The 15,712-nt window shown below is 46.8% G+C and overlaps 1 protein-coding gene across 7 annotated transcripts in view; it reads left to right on the top strand.

Annotated features, from left to right (window-relative positions):
* Positions 1-15,712, top strand: part of brwd3 (bromodomain and WD repeat domain containing 3) — a 340,825-nt gene that overhangs the window by 211,044 nt on the left and 114,069 nt on the right. The window lies entirely within an intron of this gene.

Here is a 15,712-nt window from a genome sequence, read left to right as displayed (position 1 = left end):
AGAAGAAGAGGGCCTTTAAAGATGGTGATCGGTTGGAGCTTAAAAGAGTTCAGAAGGAACTCAGAGTACAGATCAGGGGGGCAAAGGAGCAGTATAGGAGGAAGCTAGAACAAAAGCATGAAGGAGGTGTGGGATGGGATGAAGGTCATCACCGGATGCGGTGCAAAGCGGGGGGCAAACATAAGTGGAGATGTGGAGAAAGCGAACCAGCTGAATAACTTCTTCAATAGGTTTGATAGCACAATCTCATCCTCACCGCAGAACTCCACACCAGGCTTGTCTTTCTACTCGTCCTCCCTCTCATTTCCCTTGCAGGAAAATAGCCACTCACAGGAGACCTTGCCCATGCCCGGGATTACAGCTGCACAGGTGAAAGGTCAACTGAGGAAGATCTGTACCAGCAAGGCGGCTGGACCGGATGGAGTATCCCCACGATTACTGAGGGCCTGTGCGACTGAGCTGGGAGAACCCCTACAGCGCATCTTCAACATGAGCCTGGAGCAGAGAAGAGTACCCAGACAGTGGAAAACATCCTGTATTGTCCCGGTACCGAAGAAACCACAACCAAAGGAGTTGAATGACTTCAGACCTGTTGCCTTGACGTCGCACGTGATGAAGACCATGGAGCGGCTGATAATACAGAATCTGAGGCCACAAACCAGGCACGCCCGGGATCCTCTTCAGTTTGCGTATCAGGAGAAGGTGGGAGTGGAGGATGCTATCACGTATTTGCTGCACAAATCCCTATCTCACCTGGATGGGGTCAGTGGTGCTGTGAGGATTACATTCCTGGACTTCTCTAGTGCCTTTAACACCATCCAGCCCAGGATCTTAAGGCACAAACTAATGGAGATGGGAGTAGACTCTCATATGGTGGCTTGGATAGTGGACTACTTGACAGATAGACCTCAGTATGTGCGGTTGGGAGACTGTAGGTCTGACACGGTGGTCAGCAGCACAGGAGCGCCGCAGGGGACCGTACTCTCTCCGGTCCTGTTCACCCTGTACACATCAGACTTCCAATATAACTCGGAGTCCTGCCACGTGCAGAAGTTCGCTGATGACACAGCCATAGTGGGGTGTGTCAGGAATGGACAGGAGGAAGAGTATAGGAAACTGATACAGGACTTTATGATATGGTGCAACTCAAATTACCTGCGTCTCAATATCACCAAGACCAAGGAGATGGTGATGGACTTTAGGAAATCTAGGCCTCATATGGAGCCAGTGATCATTAATGGAGAATGTGTGGAGCAGGTTAAGACCTACAAGTATCTGGGAGTACAGTTAGACGAGAAGCTAGACTGGACTGCCAACACAGATGCCTTGTGCAGGAAGGCACAGAGTCGACTGTACTTCCTTAGAAGGTTGGCGTCATTCAATGTTTGTAGTGAGATGCTGAAGATGTTCTATAGGTCAGTTGTGGAGAGCGCCCTCTTCTTTGTGGTGGTGTGTTGGGGAGGCAGCATTAAGAAGAGGGACGCCTCACGTCTTAATAAGCTGGTAAGCTGGTAAGCTGGTAAGCTCTGTCGTGGGCACAGAACTGGAGAGTATGACATCGGTAGCAGAGCGAAGGGCGCTGAGTAGGCTACGGTCAATCATGGAAAACCCTGAACATCCTCTACATAGCACCATCCAGAGACAGAGAAGCAGCTTCAGCGGCAGGTTGCTATCGATGCAATGCTCCTCAGACAGGATGAAGAGATCATTACTCTCCAATGCCATTCGGCTTTACAATTCAACCGCCAGGGGTATGATATGTTAAAGTGCCGGGGTTAGGACTGAGCTTAAGTTACCATTCAATGTATTTTAGTAAACTATTTAAGAACTTTTTAAAAGCTATTTAGTAATGCTTTTTGAGAGGGTGATTTTAGATGCATATCATATTTATACTGAGTTAAGTATTGTATGTAATTAGTTTTGCTACAATAAGTGTATAGGACATTGGAAAAAATGTTGAATTTCCCCATGGGGATGAATAAAGTATCTATCTATCTATCTATCTATCTATCTATCTATCTATCTATCTATCTATCTAATGTGAACATAGATCTCCTGGAGGACGAAAAGGGGAATTGAAATTGGGTAATGAGGAAATGGCCAGGCTTTGAATGACTATTTTGTGTTGGTCTTCACGATGGAGAACACACCTAACATGCCAAAGAGAGATGTTTTGGATGCTATGGGAGGTGAGGACTGTGATACAATAGCTATCACTGAAGAGGTAGTGCTGAGCAAATTTGTGTGCTTGAAGATAGACAAGTCCCCTGGTCCTGATGGAATGCATCCCAGGGTACTGAAAAAAGTCGAAGAAGTTATAGTAGAGGCTTTGGTGATAATTTATCAAAATTCTCCAGACTGATTGGAAGACAGTGAGTATCACACCACTGTTCAAAAAATTATGTAGGCAAAAGGCTATAAGCCTGTTAATTTAACATCTGTAGTGGGGAAAATGCTTGAAGCTATTAAAGAAGAAATAGCGAGGCGTCTGGAAAGAAATGGATCCATCAGCCAGGCGCAGCATGGATTCAGCAAAACAAGTCCTATTTGGCAAACTTACAGACAGACAGACTTTATTGATTCCCGAGGGAAATTGGGTTTCGTTACAGTCGCAGCAACCAAGAATAGTGAAGAAATGTAGCAATATAAAACCATAAATAATTAAATAATAATAAGTTAATTATGCCAAGTGGAAAAAAGTCCAGGACCAGCCTATTGGCTCAGGGTGTCTGACAGTCAAGGGAGGAGTTGTAAAGTTTGATGGCCACAGGCAGGAATGACTTCCTATGACACTCAGTGTTACATCTTGGTGGAATGAGTCTCTGGCTGAATGTACTCCTGTGCCTAACCAGTGCATTATGGAGTGGATGGGAGACATTGTCCAAGATGGCATCATTGGACAGCATCTTCTTTTCAGACACCAACGTCAGAGAGTCCAGTTCCACACCCACAACATCACTGGCCTTACGAATGAGTTTGTTGATTCTGTTGGTGTCTGCTACTCTCAGCCTGCTGCCCCAGCACACAACAGCAAACATGATAGCACTGGCCACCACAGACCCGTAGAACATCCTCAGCATCGTCCGGCAGATGTTAAAGGAGCTCAGTCTCCTCAGGAAATAGAGACGGCTCTGACCCTTCTTGTAGACAGCCTCAGTGTTCTTTGACCAGTCCAGTTTATTGTCATTTCGTATCCCCAGGTATTTGTAATCCTGCACCATGTCCACACTGACCCCTTAGATGGAAACAGGGGTCACAGGTGCCTTAACCCTCCTCAGGTCCACCACCAGCTCCTTAGTCTTACTGGAGATCATTGAGGATATAACGAGCGCATTGGATAGAGGGGAACAGATGGACGTTATTTACTTTAATTTCCGAAAGTGTTCAATAAGGTGCAGCATAAAACACTTCCAGTAGGATAATGATGCATGGAGTTGGGGTGAGTATTAGCATGGATAGAGGATTGGTTAACTAATAGAAAGCAGAGAGTTGGGATACATGGGTGTTATACTGGTTGGCAATCAGTTGTGAGCCCCAGTTGCAAGCACCGCTGGGGTTGGTGCTAGGTCTGCAACTGTTCATGATATACATTAACAATCTGGAAGAGGGGACCATGTGTAGTGTATCTAAGTTTGCTGATGACACTGAGTTGAGTGGAAAAGCAAATTGTGGAGTGTCTTCAGAGAGATACAGATAGGTTAGTGAGTGGGCAGATGGAGTACAATGTTGGTAAATATGTATCCATCGACTTTGGATGGAAAAATGGAAAATAAGTTAAATGGTAAGAAATTGCAGTATGCTGCTGTGCAGAGAGTCTTGGGAGTGTTTGTGTATGAATCACAAGAGGTTGGTTTGCAGGTGCAGCAGGCTATCAAGAAGGCAAATGGAAAGTTGGTTTGTTACTAGAGGGATTGAATTTAAGAGCAGGGAGATTACGCTGCAACTGTACAAGGTGCTGGTGAGGCCGTACCTGGAGTACTGCATGCAGTTCTGGTCTCCTTACTTGAGGATGGATATACTGGCTTCGGAGGTGGTGCGGAGGACGTTCACCACGTTGTTTCCAGAGAGGAAGAGGTTAGACTATGAAGAGAGATTGAATTGCTGGGACTGTACTTGCCGGAATTCAGAAGAATGAGAGGAGATCTTATAGAAACATATAAAATTATGATAGGGATAGATAAGATAGAGGCAAGAAAGTTGTTTCCACTGGTAGGTAAGACTAGAGCTAGGGGCCATAGCCTCAAGATTCGGGGAGTAGATTTAGGATGGAGATGAGGAACTGTTTTTCCCAGGAGAGTGGTGAATCTGTGGAACTATCTACCCAATGAAGCAGTGGAGGCTATCTCTGTAAATATATTATAAGATAAGTTTGGTTGGATTTTTACATAGTAGGGAAATTAAGGGTTGTGAAGAAAAGGCAGGTAGGTAGAGATGAGTCCATGGTCAGATCAGCCATGATTTTATTGACTGCAGAGCAGTCTCGATGGGCCAGATGGCCTACTCCTGCTAACTCTTATGTTTGTATGAGCCTCAGGCCTCACACCACCAGGCTCAGGAACCCTTTGACCATCAGGCTCTTGAACCAGTGGGGATAACTTCACTCAGCTTCACTTGAACAGTTCCCATAACCTATGGAATCACTTTCAAGGAGTCTTTATCTCATATTTTTGATATTTATTGCTTTAAATATTCTCAATGACTGGTCTCCACAGATGTCTGTGGCAGTGAATTCTACAGATTCACTATCTGCTGGCTAAAGAAATTCCTTCTCATCTTTGTTCTAAATGGATGTCCATCTATTTTGAGGCTACACCCTCTGGTCCTAGACTCATCCACTGTAAGAAACATATTCCCCATATACACTCAATCTAGGCCTTTCAATGTTTGATAGGTTTCAATGAGGTCATCCCTCATTCTTATAAAATCCAGCGGGTACAGGCCTAGAGCCATCAAAGCTCCTCAGATGTTACCCCTTTCATTCCCAGAATCATTCTCATGAACCTCCTCTGCAGCCTTTCCAATGCTAGCACATCTTTTCTTAGATAAAGGACCCGAAAATGTTCTCAATACTCCGTGCAGTCTGACAGAGCTTTATAAAGCCTCAGCATTACATCCTTGCTTTTATATTTTAATCCTCTTGAAATGAATGCTAACATTGAACTTACCTTTCTTACCACTTACTCAGACTGCAAGTTATCAGAGTCCTGAATAATTGCAAGTCCCTTTGCGTCACTGATTTCTGAATTTTCTCCCTGTTTAAAAAATAGTCTATACCTTTAATCCTTTTAGCAAAGTACCTAACCCAATACTTCCATCTGCCACTTCTGTGCCCATTCTCCCAATCTATCTGTCCTTCTGCAGATTCCCTGTTTCTTCAACCTGTTATTCTATTGTATGCAAGCTTGGCCACAAAGTTATTAACTCAGTCATCTAAATCATTGATATTACAGTATAACGTGAAAAGCAGCAACCCAACACTGCCCTTCCCCCATGTGGAACACCACTAGTCAGCCAATCTTCTGTCCATGGTGGTATCTTTCCAGTAATACCATGGGCTTCTATTTTGTTAAGCAACCTCAAGTACAGCACCTTGTTAAAGGCCTTCTGAAAATCCAAGTAAACGACATCCACTGACTGTCCTTCGTCTATCTTGCTTGGTATTTCATCAAGGAATTCCAACATCTGTCAAGAAAGATTTCCCCTCCTATTATGTGCCTCTGAGTACCTTGAAACCTCATCCATAATAATAATAATAATGAATACTTTGTTGATCCTGAGTGGGAAGTTCTTTCATTACAGCAGCAGCAGCAGCAGCAGCGTTTAAAAACACCTTCAGCTGTGTCCAGACTTAACCAAATAATAAAGTACAGAATAATAATAGACAAATATAATTTACCAATGTCTAATAATGTGCAATTAAAACTTATGAAATAATAAAACAGTAACTATTGTACTCTGTGTTCTCCTGTCGCACTGAGAGGGATTGTTCTATATGCTTATTGCATTTAGTAGGTAAGGTTTTCTGTATGATCCTTGTGACAGCAGAGCTAAGTGAGTGCTACTGGGGGTTTTAATAATTTTAAACATGATTTCTCTCAAGGCAACTGTACCAATGTTTTATCAATATGTCAGCTGCGCTACATGGGGCAGTAGCAAACTGGACCTTCTGTATGCAAATGTATAGGACGCATACAGTGCCTCTGCCCTTACCTCACTTGGCAGATCTGCTAACACCTGTGTACGAGTCTCTTGTCCAGCGGCAGCCTGTGTCAAGGATTGTAAGGAGGTGGACTCAGGATGCTAATGAGGCACTGCAGGATCTGATCACAACCTGGTCCTGCCAACATATGCGAGCCTCTTGTCCAGCAGCAGCTTGTGTCAACAAGGATTGTAAGGAGGTGGACTCAAGATGCTAATGAGGCACTGAGCCACACAAGGAGGACATTATCAAATTCTGTGAGAATGTAGCGGGGTGCTACGCTTGCGGAGTCCGTGCCAAACGAACCTGCTGGAGACCATCCGGACGGTAGTGCGGATGGAGGGGTGGGCCAAGTTATGAATGGAGTCGAACACAAGTCGTCGCCAAGGTGCCGGGACGACGGGACGGGGCTGGCCAGTGGCGACGTCACAGAGTAGGGTCCTCTCACCTGGGCCTACGGGGAGGTCCTGGAGCTGCAAACCGGAGACTGCTGTTCTGTAACACGGGATCTCCTCATCGGCCAGCTGTGCCTCGGTCAGTGCCTCAAAGTCTACCCCTTGGGAAAGGGCGTGAATGTTAGGGCGAGAGAGCGCATCCGCCACGACATTGTCCTTACCCGAGACGTGCCGGACGTCCGTCGTGTATTCAGAGATGTAGGACAGATGGCGCTGCTGGCGGGACGACCAGGGATCGGACACCTTTGTGAATGTAAAGGTAAGCAGTTTGTGGTCCGTGAACGCGGTGAATGGCCTACCTTCTAAGAAGTACCTGAAATGCCGGATTGCCAGGTATAGCGCCAACAGCTCCCGGTGGAAAGCACTGTATTTGAGCTCGGGTGGCCGCAGGTGTTTGCTGAAAAACGCCAGAGGTTGCCAGCGGCCCGCGATGAGCTGCTCCAGTACCCCACCGACTGCCGTTTTAGATGCGTCCACCGTGAGGGCGGTAGGGACGTCCATTCTGGGGTGTACTAGCATCGTGGCATTCGCCAAGGCATCCTTCGTTTGAATGAAAGCGGCGGCGGACACCTCGTCCCAGGTAATGTCCTTGCCCGGACCGGACAGCAAGGCGAACAGGGGGCGCATGATCCGGGCAGCTGAAGGGAGGAAGCGGTGGTAGAAATTGACCATACCTACGAATTCCTGGAGGCCTTTGACCGTGGTGGGTCAGGGGAAATGGCGGACCGCATCTACCTTAGCGGGCAGAGGGGTTGCTCCGTCTGTGGTAATCCTGTGGCCCAGGAAGTCGATGGTGTCGAGCCCGAACTGGCATTTGGCCAGGTTGATCGTTAGACCGTAGTCACTCAGCCGGGCAAAGAGTTGTCGGAGGTGGGACAGATGCTCCTGACGACTGCTGCTGGCTATGAGGATGTCGTCCAAATAGATGAATGCAAAGTCCAGGTCGCGTCCCACCGCATCCATCAACCGCTGGAACGTCTGTGCGGCATTCTTCAGGCCGAACGGCATGCGGAGGAACTCAAAAAGGCCGAACGGGGTGATGAGAGCCGTTTTGGGTACGTCGTCCGGATGCATCGGGATTTGATGGTATCCGCGGAGGAGGTCTACCTTGGAGAAGATCCGCGCGCCGTGCAGGTTTGCTGCAAAGTCCTGAATGTGCGGCACAGGGTAGCGGTCCGGTGTTGTAGCCTCGTTCAGCCTGCGGTAGTCGCTGCACGGTCTCCAGCCCCCTGTCGCCTTGGGCACCATGTGCAGGGGAGAGGCCCATGGGCTGTCGGACCGCCGAATGATCCCCAATTCCTCCATCCGCTTGAACTCCTCCTTCGCCAGTCGGAGCTTGTCCGGGGGAAGCCGCCGAGCGCGGGCATGGAGGGGTGGTCCCTGGGTCAGGATGTGGTGCTGTACGCCGTGTCGGGGCATGGCTGCCGTGAACTGTGGTGCCAGAACCGATGGGAAATCCGCCAGGACCCTGGTGAAGTCGTTGCCGGACAGCGTGATGGAGCCGAGGTGAGGGGCTGGCAACTGGGCTGCACCCAGGGGGAATGTCTGAAAGGTCTCGGCGTGAACCAGTCTCTTCCTGGGCAGGTCGACCAGTAGGCTGTGAGCCCGCAAGAAATCCGCACCCAGAAGCGGTTGGGCTACGGCGGCCAGTGTGAAGTCCCACGTAAATTTGCTGGAGTCGAACCGTAGCTGCACCGGACGGACACCCTGCTGTGGGTGTCGTAACTCGTCGGAGGTAAGACGCTGATCTCGGCACCGGTGTCGACCAAAAACCGGCGTCCCGACTGTTCGTCCCAGACATACAGGAGGCTATCCCGATGGCCAGCCGTCATAGCCATCAGTGACGGCTGGCCCTGGCGTTTCTCGGGAACTGGCAGGGCGGGCGACAACGGCGGGCTTCTGCGCCCCACCGCTGGTGGTAGAAACACCATTGCTCGTTGGGCTCCACACCCCGGCCTCTGGGTGTAGCGGGCTCTGCGGCTGGGCCTGGACTGGTTTGCTGCTGGGAGCGTGGCCGGGTGATCTGTGCGATGGACGCCCCACTCACCTTCTTGGCGTTCCACAGCACGTCCGCCCGGGCTGCCACCTTCCGGGGGTCGCTGAAATCCGCGTTGGACAGCAGCAGGCGTATGTCCTCGGGCAGCTGCTCCAGGAATGCCTGCTCAAACATGATGCAGGGTGTGTGTCCGTCGGCCAGAGACAACATCTCATTCATTAAAGCTGATGGAGGCCTGGCTCCCAAGCCATTCAGGTGCAGTAAACGGGCAGCTCGCTCGCAGCGGGAGAGCCCGAAAGTCCTTAGGAGCAGGGCTTTGAATTCCGTGTACTTGCCGTCCGCCGGGGGAGACTGTACGAACTCCGCGACCTGGGCCGCTGTGTCCTGGTCGAGGGAGCTCACCACGTAGTAGTAACGGGTGTCCTCTGAGGTTATTTGCCGAACATGGAATTGGGCTTCTGCTTGCTGAAACCATAGGTGAGGTTGTAGCGTCCAGAAGCTTGGCAGCTTCAAGGAAACCGCGTTAACAAACGCAGCGTCTGCCATCTCCGGTCCAAAAAACGTTTGGACCGTCGGGGTCACCAATTGTAGCGGGGTGCTACGCGCAGCGCTGAAATTACGACACGGAGTCGATAAACTGCAGCCACAGAATAAGTTTATTTCAAAAACACAGTCTTGCTTTAAAGCCTGTCTCCCCCACTCGATACTTCAAGAGGCACGTAACTGAAACTCCTTGAGGCTATCTACCTTTGTCTCTTGCTCTGGCTAATTGTCAGCCGGTTCGAGTGTGCTAGTAATTGGGTCGCCACAAGAACACCTTTTTGCCAGCCAGGACTGAATGCTGCTTCCCCATCAGCAAGTCCTGGATCTTCAGGATCATCAGTGGCCAGAAAAAGACTTTTGAATAGGAAAAAGAAAGCCTTTAGTTCTGGTGATAGGTACTGAGGTGAGTACAGAGTGAACTGAGGGTAAAGCTGAGGGAGTGCAAAGCTGGAGAACTACCTCCAGCTGAAGAGCATAAGGGATGTGCGGTCAGGCATGAAGCAGTTCAAAGACTTTGAGGTCAAGGAAAGCAAGATCGAGGACTGTTTGGATAGAGCCAGTGAATTTAACTTGTTTTTCAGCAGGTTCAGCACGAGACCTCCTGCTGCCCAGACCACACACCCTCCCTACCCCTGAAGCCTTCTTCCTCCACCTCTCTCTCCCCTCTCGTGAGTGCTTGTGTTCCAAAGCCCCCCCCCCCCCCCCAACCTTGAAGTTTCCTGCCTCCATGGGGATGACTCCCATCCCTCACCTGACTGTGACTGCAGGTCTGGCTAAGAGACAGCTGGAGAGACTACATCAAGGCAAGGCTGCCAGACTGGACAGTATCAGCCCAAGGGTACTGAAGGCCTGTGCAAGCCGGCTGTCTGCACCTTTACAATCTGAGTCTGAGTCAGGAAAAGATACCGGTGTTATGGAAAATTTCCTGCTTGGTTCCTGTACCCAAGAAGGCAACTTTATCTGAACTTAATGACCACAGACCAATTGCCCTCACATCTCCTGTGATGAATGTGCTGGGGAGGTTGGTCCTGACTTACCTTGGACTACAGGTGAGATCATCATTGGACTCTCTACAGTTTGCCTACAAACCTCGTGGGAGTGGCTGATGCCATCATCTACCTGTTGCAGAGAGCTCACTCCCACCTGGCTGATGCTGGTGGTATTCTGAGAATCACATTTTTTGATTTTTCTAGTGCCTTCAATACAATCCAGCTGCTACTTCTGAGCAAGAAGTTGCAAAGGATGGACGTAGACAAACCTACTATCTCCTGGATTAAAGTCTACCTGACAGATCCTGATGAAGGGTTTTGGCCCGAAATGTCGTCACTACCTCCTCCCATAGATGCTGTCTGGCCTGCTGAGTTCTGCCAGCATTTTGTGTTCTTATTTATTTCCAGCATCTGCAGATTCACTCGTGTTGCTGACATATCACAGCTTGTACAACTGGGTAGTTCTCTATCTGAGATGGTGGTGAGTGGCACTGGAGCACAACAAGGGACTGGCCTGTCTCCATTTCTGTTCACACTGTACACCTCAGACTTTCAGTGCAGCTCTGAGTCTTGTCACTTGCAGAAGTTCTCTGATGATTCTGTGGTGGTTGGGTGAATCAGAGATGGGCAGGAGTCAGAATACAGAGGACTGGTAGACAAGTTTGTGGAATGGTGTGGAATGAATCACCTGCGCCTGAATGGCCAACCCAGGGAGATGGTGACTGATTATAGGAAGAAGAGTTCTGTATACATTCTGAAAGAAGAAGTTGTGGTGGAAAAGTACAAATACTTGGGTGTTCACCTCGACTGAAAAATCAATATCAAGGCTGTTTATAAGAAGGGGATGAGCAGACTCTATTTTCTAAGGAAGTTGAGATCCTTCAATGTGTGCAGCAGGATGTTGCAGATCTTTTACCAGTCTGTTGTAGCAAATGCAGTCCTCTTTACAGCTTTGTGTTGGGGGAGAAGCATCAGTGCTGTTGATACAAAAATACTAAAGCCATCAAAAAGATTGGATCTGTCCTTGGCTACAATCCGGACTTTTGAGTTAGTGGTGGAGAGAAGTTCACTAAACTAACTGTTATCCATTATGGACAATCTAGTACATCCTCTGACCTACTGAGTGACTCCAGCCACTGAAATCAGGCTAACTGGCCTATGATGTTCTTTCTTCTGCCTCCCTCGCTTCATAAAGAGTGGAGTGACAAATTACCAGTCCTCTAGAACCATTCCAGAATCTAGTGGTTCTTGTAAGATCACTAGTAAGATATCCACAGTCTATTCAGCTATCTCTTTCAGGTCTCTGGGGTGTAGTCCATCTGGTCCAGGTGACCTATCTACCTTCAGACCTTTCAGCTTCCCAAACACCTTCTTAGTAATAGTAACAACATTCACTTCTGTCCCTGACACATTTGAATTTCTGGCATACTGCTCGTGTCTTCTACAGTGTAGATTGTTGCGAAATGCTTACTAAGTTGGTCTACCATTTCTTTGTCCCCATTACTACCCCTCTATCATAATTTTCCAGTGGTCCGATATCCTCTTTTATATTATTGGCTAGCTTACCTTCATATTTTATATATAGAATATAAATGATGTGGATGAAAATATAGGTGGTCTTATTAAGTTTGACACAAATTGTTGTAGATAAATTGTCAAAGGGCACGGTACGATAGGTCACTTGGAAATTTGAATGGTGAATTGCTGGTGGAATTTAATCTGGACAAATGTGGGCTGATGCATTTTGGGAATTCAGGTACCATAGGGAGGTACAGTCGGCCCTCCTTATCCGCGGATTCCGCATGTGCGGATTCAACCAACCACGAATCGGAAAAACCCGGAAGTTCTCTCTCCAGCACTTGTTGTTTGAGTATGCACAGACTATTTTTTCTTGTCATTATTCCTTAAACAATACAGTATAACAACTAATTACATAACGTTTACATTGTATTAGGTAATATAAGTAATTTAGAGATGATTTAAAAGTACAGGCAGTCCCCGGGTTATGAATGAGTTCTGTTCCTGAGTCCGTCTTTAAGTCGGATTTGAAGTCGGAACAGGTACATCTGGTATTATTTATCGTCAGTTAGTAAAACGTTTTTCTTAGTATATGGTATATTTTTTACCTTTTTATGCATATAAAACACTTAAGAAACATATGTATTTCAATAATTAAACCATTGCGTTGCTTCGTAATAATTGTAGCTTTCATCGGGGCAGGGCCTTTCACATGCTCCATTAAAATTGTTCCCGATAGTTGACCGACTGTAGCCTAATGCTTTTCCAATGACTGATGGCGTTTCACCTCTTTCCGATCACCTTATTACTTCCACTTTATTTTCAATCATGATCGTAATTATTTTGGTGAACAGAAACACTGCGGATTCAGAGGTGCACCAGGTCCTAAAGTCCACCACACTGAGACAGGTTAAATAAGGGCATCCTCATTTTTTGGTATCTGCAGGGGGTCCCGGAACCAGTCCCCCGCGGATAAGGAGGGCCGACTGTACAGTTAATGGCAGGACCTTAAGGAGGGCTGGTGTAAAGAAGAATCTTGAAGTGCAAGTCAATGGCTTCTTGAAAGTGGCAGCAAAAGTCAATCGGTGGTAAAGAAAATGTGTGCATGTTTTGTTTCCTGAGTCAGGGCATTGAGCGTTAGCTTTGAAAGTTAGTGTAGCTGTATAAAACTTTGGTTTGATCACATCATGTGTATTTTCTGCTGTCCTAGTCACTGCATTAGAGGAAGGATGTGCAGGCTTTGGAGAGAACATTGGTTAAGGTAAGAAGGGAGAAGTTCAAAGGATATGACTGAGACAAGTTTTTTAGAGTGAGGTAGGTTCCTCAAATGGACTGTTAGGGAAGGTGGTGGAACCATGTACGATAACATAGTTTAAGAGACATTTAGACAGGCAGAAATTTGAGGTATAGGGATCACTTCAGCAGATGTAATTAGTTTTATTGCTGTCGTAGGTAGTGCATTCATGGTCAGCTGAAGGCCCTGTTCCTGTGGTCTGCTACTCTATATTCTATCTTACAGAGATTTTTAAGGAGGTTCCCAGGAAAGTTGATGAAGTAAAGGCAGTGGATGTTGTCTACATAGACTAGCAAAGCCTCGTATGGGAGGCTGGTCAGAAAGGTTCAGTCGCTTGGCATTCAAGATGAGATAATAAACTAGACGTGATACTGACTTTGTGGGAGAATCTAGAGAGTGATAGTAGATGGTTGCATCTCTGACTGGAGGCCTGTGACTAGTGGTGTGCCATGGGGATCAGTGCTGGGTCCATCGTTGTTTGTAATCTATATCAATGATCTGGGTCATAATGTGGTCAGAACATTGTGGATAATTGTGGGTTGTCGACAGTGAGGAAGACTATCAAAGTGGGTTCTGGATCAGTTGGAAAAATGGACTGAAAAATGGCAGATGTAGTTTAATGCAGACAAGTATGAGGTGTGCACTTTGGGATGAGAAACCATTGATGGTGAATTGTAGAGCACTGAGGAGTATAGTAGAACAGAGGGATCTTGGAATAAAGCTCCATAATTCCTTGAAAGTGTCATCACAGGTAAATAGGGTTGGATGGAAAGGGAGCTTTTGGTATATTGGCCTTCATAAATTTTAAATATTGAGTACAGGTGTTAAATTGAACTTGTATAAGTCATTGGTGAGGCCTAATTTGGAGTATTGTTTGCAATTCTGGTCACCTACTTACAGGAAAAAAAAATCATTAAGATTGCAAGATAGATTCTTGATTGGTCAGGGCATGAAGGGATATGGGGAGAAGGCAGGAGATTATGATTGAGAGGAAAAATGGATAGGCCATAATGAAATGGTGGAGCAGACTCAATGGGCCAAATAGCCTAATTCTGCTACTATATCTTAAGGTCTTATAGTACAGAGAAAGGATCTGTATTATAGGGAAAAGTTGAATAGATTTGGACTTTATTCCCTGGAGATTAGGAGATGGAGGGGAGATTTGGTAGAAGTGTACTAAATTATGAGGGTTATAAATTGGGTAAATGCAAACAGGTTTTTTCCACTGAAGTTGGGTGAGACAAGAACTAGTGGTCATAGGTTAAGGTTGAAAGGTGAAATACTTGAGGTGAACCTGTAGTGGAATGTTCACTATGAAGGTGGTAACAGGTTTCCAGTAAGATGACAGCACATATGAACACAGCAGCCTCCTGGCAGCCAACCATAGGTAAAATTCTTTGTAAAATTTATTTTTTACAATCACAAGACAATTCTACTCCAAGAACATTGGGCATTGCAGTGCTGCACATTGATCAGAGTACTTGGACTAGTGTCAGCAGCATAGCTAGCCAAGGTGTCGAAGGAGCCATTTGGTACATTGGAGGAGCTGTGCTGCCTGCAATTCAAAAGCATTGAAGTTGGTATAGTATAACCATGGGAGATTGTCTTGGACTTCTTACCTATGTTCACAAGACTCTTGTTGGACAGTGATGATGTCAGTTGCCACAGGCCTGTTACCCTTGTCTGGTGATGGGGCAGATGACATGGGAGCTGTGTAGTCTCGGTTGTCGCGAGGACTAGGCCTCAATCCTCGGGCCTGCCTGCTGCTGAGGACCAGGTGAGAGATGCGATGCGCTGCAGTGCAGTTGAGCTCTGCTGGGACCTGGCCTCTCCCGTTGGTGCTGCTGTCCTGTATTTGAGCGGTGAAATAGCAGGGTGGATTGCGTGCATCTGTACACTTCTGGGAGACTGTACCATCGATTGCAGGACATTGTCACTCAGGGTCTATGTTTTTTTTTGAATGAATATGCTTGATAGTTTGAATTGTGTGACTTGCTGGTTTTGAATGTTTGCACCTTGGCCCCAGAGGAATGCTGTCTTATTCAGCTGTATCTGTGAACATTTTGAATGATAATTAAATTTGATTTGATTTAACAGTGTTGAATGAGCTGCCAGTGGAACTGGTGGAGGCTGCTTTGATTTCAACATTTAAGAGAAATTTGGATATGTACATGGGTTTGCATGGTTATGATCTAGGTGGGGGTTGATAGAACTAACAGGATAACAGTTCAGCATGCAACACACACACAATGCTGGAGGAACTAAGGAGGCCAGGCTGCATCTGTGGAAAAGAGTACAGTTGACATTTCGGGTCTTGGCCCAAAACATTGACTGTACTTTTTTTCCATAGATGCTGCCTAGCCTGCTAAGTTCCTCCAGCATTTTGTGTGTGTTGCTTTGATTTCCAGCATTTGCAGATTTTCTCGTTTGTGAACAGTTCAGCATGAACTAGATGGGTCAAATGTCTTGTTTCTGTCTTATAGTAGTTTATGGCTCTAAATCCTCCAGTACCCAATGCCACTATGGGGCCTACATTTGCCCAGACCCGAATCCTATCCAAGATTGAATAAAATCCTTTATTTCAACATAATAGGTTATGTTGGATAACATAATTGGATAGGTCACCAGCTCCAAGAGCAATGGGAGGATGAGAAATAATCAAACTCTGACCTATCCAGCTCGACTGTTGCTATTCCCTTTCTCCCAACCTTCAGTCCA

The sequence above is a fragment of the Hemitrygon akajei genome, chromosome 10, assembly GCF_048418815.1.
Source record: "Hemitrygon akajei chromosome 10, sHemAka1.3, whole genome shotgun sequence".
NCBI classification, from domain to species: domain Eukaryota; kingdom Metazoa; phylum Chordata; class Chondrichthyes; order Myliobatiformes; family Dasyatidae; genus Hemitrygon; species Hemitrygon akajei.
This window is presented reverse-complemented; position numbering and strand designations above follow the sequence as displayed.